At 38.4% G+C, this 19,799-nt stretch overlaps 1 protein-coding gene and 1 long non-coding RNA gene across 20 annotated transcripts in view; one reads left to right on the forward strand and one right to left on the reverse strand.

The window, feature by feature from the left end:
• Positions 1-19,799, forward strand: part of Cd28 (CD28 molecule) — a 162,456-nt gene that overhangs the window by 86,563 nt on the left and 56,094 nt on the right. The window lies entirely within an intron of this gene.
• LOC141422622 (uncharacterized) overlaps positions 1-19,799 on the reverse strand; it is a 105,318-nt gene that overhangs the window by 84,865 nt on the left and 654 nt on the right. For 5 of the 6 annotated variants that reach the window (XR_012447361.1, XR_012447360.1, XR_012447358.1 and 2 more), the window contains exons 2-3: positions 11,680-11,799; positions 1,798-1,948 (exon numbers count right to left, since the gene is read on the reverse strand). This is a non-coding gene — a long non-coding RNA (uncharacterized lncRNA). The remainder of the gene's footprint in view (positions 1-1,797; positions 1,949-11,679; positions 11,800-19,799) is intronic. The other variant, XR_012447357.1, reaches the window with a different exon arrangement.

Below are 19,799 nucleotides of genomic sequence, written 5' to 3' on the forward strand. Positions count from 1 at the left end.
GAGCTAGTGGATTTGATCGGTAAGATGTTAGTGTCTTTGAGAAAAGAATGTTTGGGTCTGTGGTTACGGGATAAGTGAGAAAGTGTAGTCTGAGTCTAGATTTCAAGAGATTTCATAAAGAGAAGAGAGAAATGAAGAAGTAGCCGAGGGTTGAGAGAAGACAGCTATATGATTTAGGCCTTTGCATTGATCTGTGGGTGGGGGTGAGAGTGGGGTTGGAATAAGGGATGGCTCAAAAGCTCCCAGAGGAGGTGGGAGAAGATAGAATTGAGAGCCCACAAGGAGAGGCTTGCCTGATTCTTGCATATCTTTTTCTGAGCCGGGAAATAGAGGAGGAGCATTTAGCTTCCACCATTATGGGGATAACCATGATTTCACATAGTCCATGTTTAGACTGTGCTCACAGAAACAAGATGTCACTCTTAAGTGATCAGTCACTTGATGTGGTACAGCAATTGTCAGTTTAGAGCTTCTTATTTTAGTGGTCAAAAGCATTTAAAAAATGTATTGTATATATGAATGTCACAATGTATCCCCCTGTACAACTATGATATGCTAATAAAATTGGATGTGATGCTTAAAAAAAAGGCAGAGTTATGTAGCAAAAAACCCTTGTTCCTTCCTATTATTGCTTATACTCTCTTTTCAACAAAATTAGAGATAAGGGCAAAATAGTTTCTGCCAGATATCAAAGGGGTGGGGGAAAGGGAGGGGGCGGAGTGGGTGGTAAGGGAGGGGGTGGGGGCAGGGGGGAGGAATGACCCAAGCATTGCATGCACATGTGAATAATAAAAATACTTTAAAAATAAAAAATAATTTAAAAAAAATGTATTGTGAGTATAATAATCTCTTCAATAACCTACTTTTTATGGACCAAGAGATGTTAAAACAAAGAGGAAAAAACCGAAATGTATGTTTGTGGCTTTCTAAAGGGTAGGAAACCAAGTGGATAATATTTATCAAATGCTGTTTATCCATTAATAATAAAAAGTGCTTCTTAGCTCTCTAAAATTTAGGGGTAATGGCAAGAAATAGTACTTTTGTATGATGTGGACAATCTTGATATGCTCTTTAAACTTCATTTGACATTAATAATTTGTAAAATAGAAAAAAAATCATAGGTAGTTTAAAAATAGATCCATAACTGGGTATTTTTACCTGCTCATATAATTAAACCTGTGATAATATATACATGAAATATTTATACTAAAATGATAGAAATTTATACACAATTAGCATTTGTTCATCAAAATTCTCCTCAATGAAGTTCACATTTTTATGACGAAGAATCTCAAGACTTGATCTTGGAGCTCTTTGGTTTTTTTAGTACGGGGAATTGAACTCAGGACCTTCCACTTGCTAGGCAAGCCTATCACTTATGCCACATCCCCACCTCTGAACTAAGTCTTTATACAAGGAGCAATTGAAATGGGATTTCTCATTGCTATATTGTTTGGTGTAAAGTAGTTCCACCACTCTGAGTCTGTCCTTGAAAATATTTCACTAAAATATTTGGGTGATAGATTATCATTTTTTTGGCTGGGGATGCCAAATGTGGATGAAAGAAATCTAAGGGAAAACAAGGCAAGTGGTTGGACATTCCTGAGTTGCTTTCATGTGCTCTCCACAGGAATTGGGCAGCCATTCCCCACCCACCTAAGGGCTCTTTTCCTTCTGGAGTCATGCCAGCTGCTGCTGCTGTTCTGTAAGGATAGGCTGGGGACTTGAGGGTGCATCTCAGGAGAGTTACTTTGATCTCTGCTGGGCTGAAAGTAACCCTGATATTTTGGGTCATACCTCTTTTTTGAGTTCACGGTGGTGTCTGGACAGGGAGGAAACACTGTCCCTGTGTTCCCAACTGCGCGATGCTGGGCTTGTGGGTTCCACCGCAGTTTCTAAAACATCCTGTTGACGAAAGGCTTCTCAGTCTGAATTTTGGGTTGAGTGGCTAAGAATGAGAACAATTTTCTTCTGAACCATTTGATCTTTACAAAACACCTCAAAAGAAACACTTTTAATACTGGACCCCTACTAAAGAATTTAAGAAAGCTGGTAGTATATTAAGAAAGAATTGAGAAAGCCTCGTGGTACATGTCTATAATTCTAGCACTTGGGAGTTCCAGAATTTGGGAGGCCAAGGCAAAAGGATCATGAGTTTGAGGCCAGCCTGGGCTACATTGTGAGACCCTGTCTCAAAAAAAGCTAAAGGGGACAAAAAAAAGAACTTAAGAAAGTTTGGTTTCTTTGTTGAGGAAATAACCTGAGGCATCCAACAGATGATACAATAAATTCTGGAATTAATCTAGAAGGTAACACCCATGCACAGGAAATCAATGTGAGTCAATGCCCTGTATAGCTACCCTTATCTCAACCAGCAAAAACCCTTGTTCCTTCCTATTATTGCTTATACTCTCTCTACAACAAAATTAGAAATAAGGGCAAAATAGTTTCTGCTAGGTATTGAGGGGTGGGGAGAGGGAGGGGGTGGAGTGGGTGGTAAGGGAGGGGGTGGGGGCAGGGGGGAGAAATGAACCAAGCCTTGTATGCACATATGAATAAGAAAAATGAAAAAAAAAAAAAAGAAAAAAGAAAAAAAAATTAAAAAAAAAAATAAAGTAAAATAAAAGCCAAAATAGGAGAGAAAGGAAAAAGAGAGGAAAAAAAATCAAATACCTAGGTGTAAACCTAACAAAAGATGTGAAAGACCTCTACAAGGAAAACTATACACTTCTGAAGAAAGAGATTGAGGAAGACTATAGAAAGTGGAGAGATCTCCCATGCTCATGGATTGGTAGAATCAACATAGTAAAAATGTCGATACTCCCCAAAGTAATCTACATGTTTAATGCAATTCCCATCAAAATTCCAATGACATTCATTAAAGAGATTGAAAAATCTACTGTGAAATTTATATGGAAACACAAGAGGCCACGAATAGCCAAGGCAATACTCAGTCAAAAGAACAATGCAGGAGGTATCACAATACCTGACTTCAAACTATATTACAAAGCAATAACAATAAAAACAGCATGGTACTGGCACAAAAACAGACATGAAGACCAGTGGAACAGAATAGAGGATCCAGATATGAAGCCACACAACTATGAGCAACTTATCTTTGACAAAGGAGCTAAAAATATACGATGGAGAAATAGCAGCCTCTTCAACAAAAACTGCTGGGAAAACTGGTTAGCAGTCTGCAAAAAACTGAAACTAGATCCATGTATATCACCCTATACCAAGATTAACTCAAAATGGATCAAGGATCTTAATATCAGACCCCAAACTCTTAAGTTGATACAAGAAAGAGTAGGAAATACTCTGGAGTTAGTAGGTATAGGTAAGAACTTTCTCAATGAAACCCCAGCAGCACAGCAACTAAGAGATAGCATAGATAAATGGGACCTCATAAAACTAAAAAGCTTCTGTTCATCAAAAGAAATGGTCTCTAAACTGAAGAGAACAACCACAGAGTGGGAGAAAATATTTGCCAATTATACATCAGACAAAGGACTGATAACCAGAATATACAGGGAACTTAAAAAACTAAATTCTCCCAAAACTAATGAACCAATAAAGAAATGGGCATGTGAACTAAACAGAACTTTCTCAAAAGAAGAAATTCAAATGGCCAGAAAACACATGAAAAAATGCTCACCATCTCTAGCAATAAAGGAAATGCAAATTAAAACCACACTAAGATTCCACCTCACCCCTGTTAGAATAGCCATCATCAGCAACACCACCAACAACAGGTGTTGGCGAGGATGCGGGGAAAAAGGAACCCTTTTACACTGTTGGTGGGAATGTAGACTAGTACAACCACTCTGGAAAAAAATTTGGAGGCTACTTAAAAAGATGGACATCGATCTACCATTTGATCCAGCAATACCACTCTTGGGGATATACCCAAAAGACTGTTACTCCAGAGGCACCTGCACATCCATGTTTATTGCGGCACTATTCACAATAGCCAAGTTATGGAAACAGCCAAGATGTCCCAGCACTGACGAATGGATTAAGAAAATGTGGTATCTATACACAATGGAATTTTATGCAGCCATGAAGAAGAACGAAATGTTATCATTTGCTGGTAAATGGATGGAATTGGAGAACATCATTCTGAGTGAGGTTAGCCTGGCTCAAAAGACCAAAAATCGTATGTTCTCCCTCATATGTGGACATTAGATCAAGGGCAAACACAACAAGGGGATTGGACTATGAGCACATGATAAAAGCGAGAGCACACAAGGGAGGGGTGAGGATAGGTAAGACACCTAAAAAACTAGCTAGCATTTGTTGCCCTTAACGCAGAGAAACTAAAGCAGATACCTTAAAGCAACTGAGGCCAATAGGAAAAGGGGACCAGGAATTAGAGAAAAGGTTAGATCAAAAAGAATTAACCTAGAAGGTAACACCCACACACAGGAAATCAATGTGAGTCAATGCCCTGTATAGCTATCCTTATCTCAACCAGCAAAACCCCTTGTTCCTTCCTATTATTGCTTATACTCTCTCTACAACAAAATTAGAGATAAGGGCAAAATAGTTTCTGCTGGGTATTGAGGGGGGGAGCGGGAGGGGGTGGAGTGGGTGGTAAGGGAGGGGGTGGGGGCAGGGGGGAGAAATGAACCAAGCCTTGTATGCACATATGAATAATAAAAGAAAAATGAAAAAAAAAAAAAAAAAAAAAAGAGAGGAGAGGAAGACCATATTCTGGGGAATTCTCAAGTGTAGACATTTTAATGGTGGTGTCCTATGTATGGAAAAAGAAAATTGGTGTGTCACTCTAATTTAGCCCTTTGATCCCTATTTTCTATGACTTTTTCTAAGAGCTGATACTGAAACTAATGGAGGTTTTTTTTTTCCCCCCTGAAGGTTCTCAGGTCTCATCAGTAATTCTAGTTCTTTTGGATTCTCTCACCACTGTAGGCACCTAAGACTATTAAAATAAGCCCTTTTTGTTTATTCCTATATAGACAAACCATTCATCCAGATATTCTGCCAGAATATAATTATCAATAATCTAAATGCTGACTTTAGACTTCTATGGTTTTGGGGGAGCTGTATTCTTAATATTTTGATTTTTTTGTGTATTTCCATTTAGTTATATGTGTTCACACATAGCTATTTGAGTATCTTTATCCTTCTCTTAAATACTTCAGTGATTCTTCATCATCCTCAGATAAAGCGCCAGCTCTTTAGCATGACTGGAGTTCTCTTTTCCTTATTCTTTGACAATTTCTCTTTTTAGGTCCAGCCCAGCATTCATCATTTGCAGTCAATGTCTTAGGCCACAGAATATAAATAGGTATCTCTTCTGTGCTCCTGTTTAATTTAGCATTTTGTAATGAAATTATTCACTGATTCATTACTTCAGCAAATATTTATGGAGTACCTACACTTATTAACTTTGCACTATAAGCTCTACCAGTTCAAGGCTGTCTGTTATAAAATAGACCATAATAAATATTTGTTCAACTAAAATAGGCCCATATATTATTTTTAGTTTTAAGAAGACTTTATTGGTTACTATGAATGAAATTGCTGTTAAGAGAGGCAGTGTGATGTGAAAAAAAAAGAAAAAAAAATCCCTGGAGTTACTACAGTGAAAATGACTTGGTAGAGGTGGTGGCTAGAAGCTTACATTTAAGAGCCTAATTGCCTGAGTCTAATCCTGGCTCCTTTGCTGTCTTTGTGATATCTGGTCAATTACCCATCCTCCTTGTGTCTCATGTGTAAGATGGAAGTCACCGTGTATGTGATCTACAAGGTTATTGAGAAGATTAGATGAGGAAGGTACTAGAGAGTGCACTGCAAATTTCATGGTGCTATATTAACTTAATTATTTAATTATTCAGATTAACTTTGTCAATTTCATACTTGATTGTGCTTCCCAAACTTTAATGTATGTGCAAATCACCTGGAGAGCTTGTTAAAATGCAGTTTCTGATTCCATAGGGTTGAGGCCTGAAATTCTGAATTTCCGACAAGCTCCCAGGGGGAGTGAATGCACAGGCACAGGTCCACACACACCACATAGAGCTGTGGTTGTCAAACCTCACTGTGCATCAGAATCTCCTGGAAGGCTTGTTCAAACATGATTGCTGGGCCTACACCTGGAGTTTCTGCTTTAGTAGATGGAGGGTGTGGCTGAGAATTTGCATGTCTAACAAACTCCCAGGTGATAATTGATGCTGCTGGTTTAGGAACCTCATACTTTGAGAACCACTGATCTAGAAAATAGATGATTGTTTTACTTGGAGGGTAAATTACTTTGCTATGACACAGAAAACAGGAGCTGCAGGCTTAAGACTTGGATTCTGGCATTTAGATTTTAATTCTGTTGCCTAAACACATTTAATATTATTTTTAACAACAATGGGCTCGAACATGTTCCTGTAGGTTTTGCATTGTCTAAGGTCTACTACAGTAAAGTAACAACCTAACCCTAACCTGGGAGTCTTGACAAGTTACTCTGACAGCCAGCGAGATTATGGCTCTTGACTATACATCTTCCCTCTCAGATGAAGGTGAAAAAGAGGACAATATTTTGCTAACATTCTAATTTGGCATAGTGCTGGTGTCCCAATTTTTGATAGCTGTTGTCATAAGAAATACATATACTAGGATAGTCCTTAATATTGGCACATTTCTGGGTAGTTTAGAAATACTTGGAGGATAAGTATGGGTTTGATGACTCCTCAAGGATTTACTTATAGCAAATTATTAAAAATGGGGTGTGTATGTGTCAAACTTGTCTCTAATTAAAGCAAATATTAGGAGGCGATATCAAAATACACTGATCTGAATCTTCGTACATTTATTGGCATTTTCTACTCTTCTGAGTTGAGAGATGATGGTAGCATGTTCTGGATTCATTCTCCTATGTCTACCTGGAACTATTAGGCCAAACAACCTCTTTGGCTTAAAGGAGAAAATGGAAACGTCCATGGAATTTGTTTATCTTGGAGAAGAATCAACTATCTTTATTCAACATTTATTGCCCCTTCCTCTATACAGTATAGTGTGCTATATTCTGGGAGTGAGTTCAAGAGTGTCTCTTATCCCCAAGGTGTTCATAATTTAAAGAGAGTTGAGAATTTCTGTGAGTAATTATATTATGAGCAGAAGAGAGTAACTGATACATTAACCATACTACTAATGTGAAAAGGAAATGCAGAGAAACAGTGGTCCATTTTGTTTGAGAAGGCTTCAGGAGGACATGCCATATGCACTGAGACTTTAAATATTGAAAAGATTTCAGTAGATCGAAGCTCATTGGGTCTAAAGTGTCCCCCAAAGATCTGTGTTAAAGGTTTGGTTGCTAGCTGATGGGCTTTTGAGAAGGGATTGGATCACGAGGACTCTGACTTCATCAGTGAATTAACCCACTAATGGGTCCATCATTTGATGGACTGATGGGAGATGATAGAAATTTAGGAGGTGGGATCTAGTTGAAGGGAGTGGGCTTTTGGGGGTTATATCTTGTCCTCAAGCCTCTTTTTCTGTCTGCTTCCAAGCTACAATGAGGTGAGCAGCCTGTGCTTTACCATGTGCTCCTTGCCATGATGTTGTGCCTCACCGTGGGCCCATAAACAACACTGCCATATGACCATGGACCAAAACCTCTGAAACTGTGAGCCAGAATGACCTTTCTCCTGTAAGTGATTGTGTCAGGTATTTTGTCATAGCAACAGAAAGCTGATAAATACCCCCCTTAAGAAGTACCAAGCCTTGTATGCACATATGAATAATAAAAGAAAAATGAAAAAAAAATAAAATAAAATAAAATAAAACATACGAATGGGGGTGGGCATAAACATTCAAAAAAAAAAAAAAAAAAAAAAAAAAAAAAAAAAGAAGTTAATAGCCATGTGCTTACTGTACTGAACCTAGAATTAAGTTTCCACTTAATGTACCTTGCAAACATTGCAATGGTTGTTTTTCCTCACATCAGTGGTATATAATGCAGAAAACAGAAATGAACTTTACCAAAGTAAATGTGTGTTACATCTTGGTTCATAAAATGTCAAAGGTCATTTAGGTGTATTTTATATTTCTGTGCCCTCATTGACCTAAGAGCCAATGAGATTTTAGTTGCAGACTGGATGTCTGGTTTTACTGTTGGCCTCACCTGCACAATTCTAAAGTGGAATTCAAGGTTGACTAGTTTAAACATTGCTAACTTTCTAAGACACACTTCAACTCTGGAGGACACTGCTGTGAGCTGTGAATTACTTATGCCTTGCAGAACCCTATAAGTTATTTATAGTAAGGGAGTTGGACAAGATGAAACAAAGAAGTAATGGTCTATTTAGATTTAATTTTAAATTTGATGAGACCCAAATTGAGGCAGGAGAATAGGGAAGTACAGGTTGATCAGGAGGGGGTAGAGACTGACCAGATAAAATATAAAAGTCCCGCCTAGGGCATGCCCCCTTCAGGAAGCATTTGGGTGAGAATATTCTTGGAAGCCCCTTTTTTTGTGGTCAACTAGATGGCTACTGTATCATGATAAGGGAGGATGTTTGCATAGCGGGAAATGTACTGGAACTAGTGCAGGTGCTGAGGGCTGAGAAACCAGCCCTGAGGTGATCTTTCTTTTGAGACTCCCATGCTGCACCCCTCTCCTGCCCACTAAAAGCTTCATACTTATGGACAGCATCTCATGCCTGTAATCATAACAGAATGCATTATGGGAAGGAGCATGTACAGCCAAAAATAAGTTATTTAACATCCTTTTGTCAATCAATCAAAACTGTCACTCTTAAGAGAAGTGCCCCTCTTGAGATCCCTTTCATCTCCCTTTGGAGATGTGCGGAAGGCATGAACAGGTGAATCTGCACCTGACCTTCTTTGCTCAGGTGGGAATGTCTTTCACTTTCAATACATCTATGCTTTGCTTGCTACTTCTGTGTGTTTTGTCCAATTCTTTGTTCAATTTGCCTAGAACCTGGACCACTTACACCTAGGAAATGCCCACACCCCTTGCTCCCCCAGTACCATGTCCTCAGCCAATCTAGACTTGAAAGCTAGACTTGAAATCTATCCCTCTGACCACTCTCTCACCATTTTGTTTAGTTTCTTGACCTTTTATCCTTCTTTTGTACTCCTCAAAGTACACTGTATGCATCTATGGAATTATTGCAACAAACCCCCCTTATACTGTTAAGGTATGCTAATAAAAATAGTAAAAAAAGAAACATTTCTCCTCTTTGTGTAAAAATTTTCTATGCTTTTTTCATTATTTACCAGTTACTTTTGAAATTTTAGCATGCCTACTTAACAAAGTCTAACATTAAAAAATGTTCGTATACTCCCTCAGAGCAATGTTAGCACTATAGAATACTTGAATTTTGATAACCCACCCCATATTACATGTTATTTATTGCTATCTAGGATTTTAGTTCCACCTTGCTTTTAATCCTCACAATTAGTCATTATTATTTAAATAAAATTGATTTCACATATACATATAGAGAAGTGAATGAATCATAACTATACAATTTGAAACATTTCAAAAAGGGGATAAAACCCATGTTACATCCATCTTGATCAAGAAATAGAATATTACTAGTACCCTAGAAACCCCACTTATCAGCTACTAACCCTCTCAAAAGTACTAATTAGCTATCATTATTAGTAAGTTTTCCCCAATTTGAACCTCATATGAACTCTTATGTCTGACTTCTTTCAACATTATTTTTATGAGGTTCATCCATGCTGTGGGGTACAGCAGTAGTTTGTACATTTCTATTGCTATAAAATAGTCCATTGCGAATCCATATGCACATATCATTTGTGTGGTCTGACATAGTTGAGACATTAACTGATATATTTTCAGTATTTCCTGTCTTCCATTTAACACTCATCCTGGCAAAAACAAAAAGCAGAAACAAACAACCTATCAACACCAAGCAACAAAAACATAAAATACAAAGTAGCAAATTTTTCTAGGCTCACAAAGTTCCAGAGAAAGTTACAAAATTCCAGGAGAAAAATTGCTACATGGTGTATCTAGGTAGATCATTGGCCTAGTGCTTCTGTGATTTGTCTCCAAAATAGTTATGGGGACTGCAGATGGGACACTGATAGAAGAGGAATCTCAGAGATATTCCTTGGTCTATTTTTAGTAGTATTGGGTTTTGAACTCAGGGCCACATGCTTGCTAGGCAGGCACTCTACCATTGAGCCACATCCCCAGCTCCTTTGTCTATTTTTATTTAGTTTTATTTGCAAATAAAAATTATATATTTTTTGGTGTACAAATGATAAATGTATTATACATTGTGGAATGGCTACATCAAACTAATTCACTAACATAAGCCTTCTTGTTTTGTAGTGAGGATTTTGTTCTGCTTTTCAAGTGAATAGAAAGTGGCAGAATTGGTACTAGAACCTAGCAGTCTACCAATAGCTGCCAACCTAGGACCTAATAAGGTCTTAAATTTGAGTGATTATTACCTTAAATTTGAGTTAACTTGACAGCTAAAAAACTTTTGAAGGTCAGCGTCCTCTGCCAACATGGGCAAGTCTGACTTGGGACAAGGAACGAGGACTGTGCAGTGGGTATGGTACCTCCTTTGAAATGCTATTCACTTTTCAAAATTCTGAGCTACTTTATCTTAAGGAAACTAAAAGTAATCTTTAGTTCTAGTTGGAACCAACAGGAAATTTCAGGAGCTTTCAGTTATATTAGTTGCTACAATTGGTATATTTTATGTGTTGCAACTAAAACAGAAAATCTATACCCAATATCCCTATATTTTCTTTAGTAGTCATTTTAAAAGTGTGTTTGAAAAGGATACTATTAGGTAAACTTTGAAACTTTTTTCTTTAATTCTATGTCTACTTTTTAGTCAATATTTATGGGAACCAATATTATCTCTTCTTGGTAAGTATATTTTTCCTGTTTCCTCCAAGGGTCATGTGAAAGACTGTATAATTCAGAAAAGCTATTTCTACAGTGAAAAAATATCCCATATTTGAATCAAGCTTCTTCCTGACATCTAGGCTGTATTTAGGACACATCTGGGCAGTTGGAAACATCCAAGTTTGACTGACTTTTCCAGTTTCAGCAGAACATTTAGTAAGTAAAAGAATAAGGAACTTATCCCAATCATGTGTGTTTTTAAAAAAGTCAACAGCATTTCAGTGGTGCTGGCATGGCTGCAGCACAGCCCTTATTCTTGCCCCGGGTCAGATTTGCCCCAGGTTGGCAGAGGCGGCAAAAATTCAAAGGGTGTAGTTTTTGAGGTTGTCACATGCCTTGCCAAGACTTAAAATATCACTTTCTGGCTGCCAGATGGCTTGAGGAAGGACAAAACACCAGATCCATTGGCCTCAGTACTTGGTACCTTAGGACTAGTGGCTCTTTCAGGGTCCTTCCTAAAGCTCTATTTTTAAATATTTGGGTAACTCTAAGCCTTAAACCAGGATCGTGTTCTCCTCTTTCTATTCCTTCCTTTAGAGAAAGAGAAGGCAAGAATTAATCTTGGACACAGAAAGTGAATGCTGACCTTTTCCAGTGGCTTAAAGACATTAATCTTTAACTACTCTCCAAAAGAAAGTCTTCTTTTAGCCCAAATCGTCTGGATATTGTGTGCATATGAGCTGTGGAGAAACCCTGTGGGGAAACAATTCTGGAAGCCTATGAATAGAACCAGTTCTGTCTACCTGGCAGGATGGAGGAAGCAGCAACTTATAACTCTTCAGGTCCAATTCCTCCCAGGGTACAGATGAGTAAAATGCAGTTCACCTCCAGTTATTAACTCACGATGTCTGGAAAATAATCACCTTGAAAGAAAAGGCAAATAACATTATTTGGGGAGGGGAAATACTTTTTCTATTTATTGAATGGAAGGATAAGACAAATTGGTTTGAAAAGAGAAAAATAAATACAGTGCAAGGGAGATTTTATTCATCAAATGTTTACTAAGCACCCACCATATGTCAGAAATAATTCCAGGCTCTGGAGATATAATATTCAGTAGACCAGATGTTCTTTGGTCTCATGGACCTTTCTAGTTCAGTGTAAGGGTACAGCAAGCTACCTAACCTAGTGAGTGAGTGAGTGTGTGTACGTGTGTGTGTGTGTGTGTGTGTGTGTAAAGGGATCAGAGGAGATTTCTTGATACTTAAACCAAGATCTTAATGGGGTTAGATGGATAAAGTTCTCAATTTAGTTTGGCTTCATTTTCAATGATCCTGTTGCAAAACAAAACAAAGTTCAGTTCTGAATCATTTATTTTTTTCTACCCTTAGATGGTTGCCCGCCAGGATACAATTCTGACTTGAATAAGACACAGCTGGATTGCTACCTCTGTCTTTTCCCCTTGCATAGATATTATTTCTCATATCTCATGGTATGGTAATTTACTGGTTTATATTTGTTTCCCCTTATAGTTTGTGGGTCACTTATGGCCAGGACTATGTCTTAATAGTCTCTGTTTAGCACAGCATAGGATAGATAAGGAAAGGAATCAGATGAGATAAAGAAACAGATGTTTCCACAGCATCATTTTGCATTGAGAAAAATATTAGGTCAAAATATCCTTTTTCCTGTCCAATATATTCAATGGTTCAACACAAATGTATTGAGCAGCTAACATGTACAGTTCCTGTGTTTGTCATGGATGCAAGTGGTGAGCAAATTAGACAAGACACTGGTTCTTGTGGAGTGTAGACTGATGGAGGAAGACATATTGTACAAATTAGTTTGTATGTATATAATTTTCAGTTCTAACAAAAGAAACAATGTAGGTAAAAAACATTGAAACAACTATTTTAGTTCACATTACCTAGTGAGTCAAATCCAATTTTGCACAGACATTTTGAAGTTCTAAAAATTACCAGTATCTACAATCATTAAGACTATGAAAGGACAGACAGATGCAGAGGAAGAAAATAAAAGCAACAGTAATTTTTACTGTTCTCTAAATGTCAGGAAGATTACTTTCAGAAGCTAAGGAAATAATTATACACAGAATAGCATATATATATTTTTCTGGCTCCAGATCTAAGAAAATGACCTGAATTTTCAGTAGTAGATGTGAACATTGGAAGAGTAAACTAACTTCCTTAAAATAGTAGGACAATATGCTGTTATTAAATTGATGTTTCATAATTCCCTTTGGAATGTCTAGATATAAAGCAGAAGCCACCCCCGGTATTATTTTTTTTCCCAGCTTGTTCTCTCTTTTTTTTTTCTTTCTTTCCTTTCTACCTGAGTTCTATAATGTGACTATCTGAACTGTACTGCTAATATTAATAACACATATGCTGTGACATTAAACCAGGATGGAGGTGAGCGGTCGTGTGAAGTGGTATGGCAACTCTAGGTAATACTGTTCACAGATATTTTTATTTCTCAGATCAAAGAAACTGCTAATAATCTGAAAAGGAAAAGTTTATTTGCTATGGTTGTTTAATATTATACTTTTTAAAAATGAAACAAAATGTTCTCTTCAGTCCTAGTCTGGTGTTAAAGAATTGCTTACCATTTTAATAAAAATAGCTCAATTGAACAAACGAACAAAGAAAGCAAGTTAAGTAAGGCAGAACAAAAGAAATGAAAAAATAGAAGTAGTGCTGAGCACCAGTGGTTCACACCTTTAATCCTATTTACTTGGGAGGCTGAGATTGGGAGGATCAAGGTTCAAGGCTAGCCAGGGCAAAGAGTACACAAGACCCCATCTTCAAAAATAATCACAGGAAAATGTACTGGAGGCATGGCTCAAGTGGTAGAGTATCTGCTTTGCAAGCATGAAGCCCTGAGTTTAAACCACAGTGTCACCATAAACTCTCCCAACTCCACCCCCCAAAAAGAAAAAAAAGTAATGACCGCTTTACCACTAAAGCAGACACTTCCTCAAAAAGGATATCCCATTTTGTCAGCCACAGGTAAGAACGTGTGTAGACTGTACTTCCTATGCTTTAAACCATGCATCTTCAACAGAGGCAGTATTGCTCCCACAGCAGTGAAAATTGGTTCTGTGTGTCTATGTGATCTTAATTTTTAATATGCAAAGCATATATGCATGTCCAGGGCATAAACAGATACACAAGATAACTAGGCATTAAAATTCCATAGTGGGCAATTAGGAAAACATATCTGAAAAGCTTCTTTACTGGCATGGCCATAATGAAAACAAATGATTGAGAAACACTGTCTGGGTGAGTCACTTAATCTTAAAGAACTTGATATTTATGCTATAAATATCTTATGGGAAGAAGAAGAAGCCAAAATGGTAGCATGGCTAATAGATGGTGAACGAGCATGGAGAAAACCGATAGGTTTCTCCATATCCTTAAAAAATTAAATTCAATAAGTGTAGCTTAAACAGACTATTTGCATTGGAAACAAAGAAGTAATAGGAGGTAAATCCTGTCTTGCTCATTTATAGACTCTAGTTGTCACGTGTACATGTACGACAGGCATTCTGTCAGCTGACCCTCACTTAATTGGCTGCCAGATGAACCAAAGGTTGTCCTCTATAATACATGCTGGCTGAGGACCAGGTGTTTGGGACACTACGCTAGTAGGCTACTCATTATAGCTGGTACTTCTGTTCTCTTCAGTTGACTTACATGCTTACCAAGAGTTAGCTTTCTAATCTAATCTGTTTATGCCAATTGCATTTATTACCACACTTAGTTATTTAATGAAATAGCAGGTAAGCCTACAAATATAAAAAGATGACTGTTGTTTCTATAAAAACCAAGTTAATGCTTTTGAAAGAGTCACTAAGAGAAGTCACAGTTTAAATTGAGAACTGTCAACTGGGCGCTGCTGTAATTCCAACTACTTGTGAAAATTGTGAGGATCACAATTTGAGGCCAGCCTGAGCAAAAAAGTTAGTGAGACTTCATTTCAGTCAATAATTTGGGCAAGGTGGTACACATCTGTGATTCCACCTACACAGGGGGCATGATTAGGAGGATCATGGTTCCAGGCTGGCCCTGGGCAAAACAAGAGACCCTACCTGAAAAAGAACTCAAAGCAAATAAGGGCTGGAGGCTTGGCTCAAGTGGTAAAGCACCTGCCTAACTAGTGAGAGGCCTTGAGTTCAAACTTCAGTACTGCCCAAACAAAAACAAACAAAAAAGTAAATTGAGGACAGTCAAAATGGTTCTGTGCTTATTCTCAGACAAATTCAAATACAAGCACTGAGTAGGTAGAGTTTTGTTTAGCCAGGCTTGGATTTTCCCAGAGGATTATATGTTGTGCAACTCACTAAGTGACAAGTCAGTAAGTGCTGGAGGTGCTCAGAGGACAGAAAGATATGTGTTGTCCTGACTGGGAAGAGTGTTGTGGAGGGATGGAGGTTATATGTGCATGTTGAGGGCTGGAAAGTCAGGTTGGAATAGATGGAGAGGATAGGGGTACCATGTTTCAGGTTGGGGTTATAGAAAGAGCAAAGGCCAAGCAGCAGGAAGAAGCAGGTGTGTTTTTATTTTTGTTTATTTATTTATTTTTGGTGGGACTGAGGTTTGAGCTCAGGGTTTTGGGCTTGTAAAGCAGGCACTGTACTGCTTGAGCCATGCCTCCAGTCCATTTTCTTCTCGTTATTTTGGCGATGGGGGTCTCATGAACTATTTGCCCAGACTGGCCTCGGACTGTGAGCCTCCTGATTTCAGCCTCCCAAGTAGCTAGGATTATAGGCATGAGTCACTGGCACCCTGCACATGATGTGCTCTTTTTTTGGGGGGGGGTGACTACTGGGGCATGAACTTAGGGCCTTCACCTTGAGCCACTCCACAAGCCCTATTTTTTGTGAAGGGTTTTTCGAGATAGGGTCTCACGCACTTTTTGCCTTGGGTGGCTTTGAACCGCGATCCTCCTGCTCTCTACCTCCTGAGTAGCTAGGATTATAGGCGTGAGCCACCAGTGCCTGGCTATGATTTGCTTTTAATGTCAGTGTTTATGACGTATGGCAGCTTTGCATGGTGAAAAACTGGAATGTTGGACTGAGATTTTTTTTTATTCTAATGTTGCTTTCTTACTTTCTTTATAGAAAAGTAATTATCATTTGGGTCTTGTATTTTTAGAATTTTCTCAATGGGCTAATCTTTACTGATGTTATCCTTTGAGCCAGAATTCATTCTTGCCTGACATTTCAGGCTCTGAGAAAATAAATACCTACATTTGTCAACATAGATAAATAGCCAAATACATTAAAATATGAAAGGGAAGGTGGGAACAGAACAGGATGTTAGAAAACAAAGACAGGGTCTGCACCCAAGTTTGTTAGAGGCCATGTTCTCAGAAGCTTGTGTCTGGTAAACCTCAGATCCTTTACCTTTGAACATTGATCTTATAGCTCTTTATCTTAGAATGTCACCCCTTCAAATGTGTGTATTTTTCCATAGAACTAAAAATAAACTGAGTTAATTCTGTCACTTCCACTTCTCTTTGACTTTCCACTTAACTATTGTTGATTTGAGAAGAGTTATTGAACAAAGACAAGTACCTGTACATAGGACAGCTTGATGAGGGTCTTTCAATTTTTTTAGTCAAAGAACACAGAAAGTCAAATGATCAGAATTATACTTTGCCTAGCAAGGTGTCATTAGAACAAGAGTCACAACGTTAATGTTTATTGATAGCATAAGTCTATGGATGCCCAATGTGGGATCTCCAAAAGGAATTTTCTGTAACTCTTAATCACTCGTTTCAATCAGGGTCCTGGTGGGCAAGAAATAGCATACACTCAAAGGTTTCCTTGAAGTGACAAGTGACTGGGATTACAGGTGTGCTCCAACATGCCTGACCCAGGATATATCCTTCCTTCCTCTCTTCCCTTCCCTTCCCTTCCTTTTTTTTCTTTTTCCTTCTCTTTCCTTCTGGTTCTATGGACTGAACCTAGGTCCTTGCATATGCTAGGCAAACACTCTAAAAACCCCTGAGTTCTATCCCCAGCCTCAAGATGTGCTTTTCATTTATCATGAAATGTATTCACAGACACTAGATGACAGAGACTGTTATTAATTTGATTTTACAGATGAAGAAACTGAGGTTTGGCATGGTTCAGAGACTTGCTCAAAGTCAGAGGATCTAGTTAGTGGCAGAGCTAGGGTTCAAATTCAGGCACTTTGGCTCTAGAGCTTGTGTTCTTAACTCCTTCCCATGTGATAAGCCAGTGCTGGAGACAGGCCTGTGAACCAATAATTGCAGTGTAGTGAATGAGGTAAGTGAGACCGGAGGGCTGCACAATGTGCTGAGGGATCAGAGGAAGGAGTGACTAAACTTTTGTGTCATTTCCCTTACCTTCAGCCAGAAATGGACATTGCAGAGTCTTTGTAGGGCATACTTTATTATTACTATGCATGGATTCAGATATAGAGGTCAGCTCATGCTTCCCCACTGTCCCTCCCAAGCATAACACTTAAAATAATTTCTTTCTGACATCCTGGACCATCTCCAAGAGTTTTATTCCAGCTTTTGGACAAGGCAGAAACAGGAAGAGGATGTGCTAATGTCCTCTGACTACAGACTTAAGTTGGAATTTGTGACAGTTTTATAACTAAAATCATTGCTAAAATTCTATTGTCCTATATTATGTATACATGACACCCATATTGTATATCAGCCATGATAAATATACAGTATATATTAATGAACATCAGCTGTGAGATTGATTAACTCTTAACATTTCTATAGTTTTTGGGTCTGTGCCAAGTGAAGATGATTTTGATTATTAATATTTCTCAATGCAAATACTTTTGTGCTATGACAGTAATAATTTAGTAGTGATGGACTATGCTTTCTGCTAATAATACAAAAACAAATTCACTTCTCTGATTCATCTCTCTACGTAGAAATTATTTCAGTTTGGCCCCCTTTACTGATTTCTTTGAAATTTTCTTTACTGATGTCTTTGAAATATTGAATATCCACACATTTGGTCTTTATGTTACTTGATATTGAAGTAAGTATCAATAAATGTATTTGTCCAGATTGGACACTGTAAACAGGTGTTGTCTGTTGCTGCCAAATTGTGGCCTATTCATGCCAGGATGTTCCATATATCCTGCAGCTTTGTGTAAACACCAGGTGGGATTTTAATCCATTCAGTACAGAGCAACTTGTTCATTCCTCCTAATGAATGAAAATCTAAGGGAAGTCCATATTCAGGAATTCTCTGTAACTTTAGAAGTCAGTGAATCTTATTCCAAAATCACTCAAGAAGAGGGCTGAATCAATTACTCCCAAGCTTCCTCCATATGTAACCTATTCCATGGAGTGACCTCAGAAATTCTCAGACAACTCTCAAGTTGACATGTAGCTCCATTCTTGAGCTAGTTTGCTTTTTTCAAGGTTGGAGAAATCCTTCCTCCTTTCCAAAGTAAAAACTGTGTGGGAGTTTGCCTCCCTGATCCATTATTAGGTCATTCTCCTATTAGGGACATAGAAACACAAAGTGAGAGCAGGTGATACTCACAACCCTGGGAGAACCTCTGGGTCTTATGGCCACCAAGGCAGAGACCCTGTCTATAGGATAAGAGGTGACACTCTTAGACCCAAGCAGTACTATCATTAGGGTAGTTTCCCAGGAGGAGGGATAGCTCTGCCTACTCTTTTGGCCTGGTAATATCACACAGCAGTGTACAGGCACTGTCTCTGCTCTTAGGACCTTTCATGCCTTAGGCATACCAGTTTATCAGGCTGGCCCAGGTAGTCTGATAAATGGAGTAATGTTGGAGGGATCAACACTACAATAGCTTTGCAAGAAGAAAGCCTGTGCCTTCTGATAACTTACTCATTATTCAAAGGAATAATCTGAAACTTGACAACTATGGCAAACTCTTGACTGGCCCCAGTATTGATTCTCATTTTTTCTGTGATCACAGAATGCTGAATCTGTAGGTAAGAATAGCCATGAAGCTCTGTCAGTTATATTACTAAGTTTTGGCTGATGGAATATAAGCAGAAGTGATGTCATTTCTGGGCTGTTCCTTGAAAGGAAAGGGTAGCCCGGTATGGGTCCAACGATGGTGGAGCTATGTGATGGAAGTCAGCTGAGCTCCTGACCCCACCAGCTGACGTACCAGTCCTAGACTGCAAATTCCAGACTGTATGATGAGATAGAAAAGGCCATCTATGTTATTTAAACTTCTATCCTTTGGGGTCTCTGTCAAGCAGTCCTGTTAGGCCTTTATCCCAAGTTTTCTGTTTTCAACAAGTAGCACTTCTCTCAGAGATGGGTTCCTTGGACTATCTGTGCTTCCTCTGAGTGTGCTCCCTTTTGAGACTCTGCAGACAAAGAAAGGGCTGTGATATTATGCCTCACTAGGATAAGGAGTGGAGACCTAGACTTTCACTTAGACTCAAAACTTCCTACCACAAACTGTCATTTTGTGCATTTTAGGCATTGCTGTATTTCTCTGGCATGCCCATCCCAGGATTGATGTCTGAAGGAGCAGGAGTGATTTCTCAGACATGACTACAGTGTTTGAATTTGTTGCTAGGACATCTGTGGAATTTCCATAATCTATCTTAAGAAAGAAATATAGTTTTTCTTTGATTCTGCATTCTTCTTTAGCCAGAAATACAAGGAAACCACTGTTTGTGGTGGCATTTTGGCAGAATTTTGAAGTGTGGCCTGGATCTGGGAACCCACAGTCCAAGAATAAGTCACCATTTACGTACAAGATTGTTGAATTTGGATAGAAACTAGGTTCAGCTATGCTTATGAAGCCACTGACTTACAGGGTCAAAAAGAGCTTATTTTTCAAACAAGTGTGTTTCACTGTTTACGGGCAACTACCAAAATAATTATTTCCTGTGCGGGTCA

Source organism: Castor canadensis, chromosome 4 (genome assembly GCF_047511655.1).
Source record: "Castor canadensis chromosome 4, mCasCan1.hap1v2, whole genome shotgun sequence".
Taxonomy (NCBI): domain Eukaryota; kingdom Metazoa; phylum Chordata; class Mammalia; order Rodentia; family Castoridae; genus Castor; species Castor canadensis.